At 44.9% G+C, this 1,748-nt stretch overlaps 1 pseudogene; it reads right to left on the minus strand.

The window, feature by feature from the left end:
- Positions 1-622: 622 nt before the first annotated feature.
- On the minus strand, positions 623-1,727 carry LOC105815404 (annotated as a pseudogene).
- Positions 1,728-1,748: the final 21 nt, after the last annotated feature.

Genomic DNA, 1,748 nt, shown 5'->3' on the forward strand with positions numbered 1-1,748 from the left:
ATGGGTGAGGTGCCCCAAGGGAGCTGGGAGCCTGGTGCCCTGTCCACAAGAGGCTCACTGATCACTGGTGGCAGCCGTCTCTGGGCTGGTGTTGGCGGGTCTCTCCAACCGGAGCCCACCAACAGTCCGAGATGCAAGGGAGGGGAAAGTTAACTGCTCCACCTACCCTTGTCTCTGGTCTCTAAGCCTCTCGGGGACCTTTCTACTTCCATTTCTCCTCCGCAATGTCTTCCCATGGAGTTTTTTTTTTTTTTTTTGCAATCTTCAAAATATTTTATTACAAAATACAGTACAGCATTCATAGACTGTTTTCCAATATTCTCTAATACATACATTACTGAATGAAGCACTGCAAAATACCTGGCATTGCCCTGAAAAATCTAACTTCTATAATAATTTAAATCCCCTCAGTTACAGAAAAACTCTGCAACAGGCAGTGGAATGAAGAGACCGCAAGTCACTGTGGACAGCTGGGCTCTCGACTGCTCAGCAATGACATGGTTTTCTCCAGGGACTGAAATCCATGTCCCTGGCTGACAACCCAAAGCTGGGATCAAATTTGTACAGAGACAAGGCAGAGTGGAGAGAGAACGACTCCAGATGACCCAGAAGTCTCAGCCTGCTACTTCTTATTCCTGGATTTTAGCTCTTCTGCTGCATTATGCAGGAAAATGTAATTTTTCTTTTGGGGATTATAAAATTCATGTCCCTTTGACCAGTCATAGCTGGAAGCATACGCAAATATGTTTCCATTGTGATTGAAGCAGCAAGCCAATATTGGTTGATCTAACTGTTCTTAAGTTTTTAATTTTGTTCTGTCATCTTTGTCCCAAAAGCTGAATCTACTCAGATCCCACAGTTGCCAGGGTGCCATGAACAGGATGGAATGCGTTTCCATTTACTGCATAGATGTCTTGAAGAGCTGAAGTGTTGGTTCCGTTAGATTGATGACATTAAAAGGTCAAGTTATCTTTGGCAAGATTCGGGGGGTTGATGTAGTGAATAGCAACTCTCCCCTCGATACTTCCCAGGGCAAAATCAGTTGACTTATTCTGTTTGTCTTTAAAAATAGCCACACATCGATGGTGATGTTTCAGTGGAGATTCTATCCTCCTCAACTCAGAGGGTTGATTCTCTGATTGATAGACAATGAGGCCCCTCTTGGCAGTCGCCACCACAACCATAGGGTATATCACATCAGCACAGTAACACCTTTCAGGGAGTTGCAAAACCATCATAGGATTTGATGACCGAGTATCCCAAAACTTTAAAGTCTTATCCCTGCTCCCAGTCATCACACAGATGTAGTTTGGAGCTTTGATCCAATGTATGGTTTTAACAGGAGCATCATGCCGTGCTATCTATATTGCCTGATTACTGTTGAGGTCCCACATTTTGGCAGTTTTATCACATGATGCCGTAAATACTTTGCTCCCATCATCACTTCAGCAGACATCTAGCACGGGCCCGGTGTGCATCCGCTGGGCTTTTGGAATGGTTTGTCCATTGTCTTGAACTTCCCAGCAGCGAACATCATTAGCCCACGATCCTGCAATAAGAAAGTTCCCCGGCAAGGTGGGTGGGCTAAAAGATAGACAACCAATGCTATCATCAGGAGAAGATGTTACTTCAATATCCTTCTTAGGGTTGTGATTATCTGTGGTTGTGCTGGCAAACATGCTGGTCCCACCAGTTCCAAAACTCGAGGTTGTTCCAAACAGACTCATTTTGGCCCTGAGAGTCGCGCC

Source organism: Propithecus coquereli, unplaced genomic scaffold, assembly GCF_000956105.1.
Source record: "Propithecus coquereli isolate 6110/MARCELLA unplaced genomic scaffold, Pcoq_1.0 Scaffold332, whole genome shotgun sequence".
Lineage (NCBI taxonomy): Eukaryota > Metazoa > Chordata > Mammalia > Primates > Indriidae > Propithecus > Propithecus coquereli.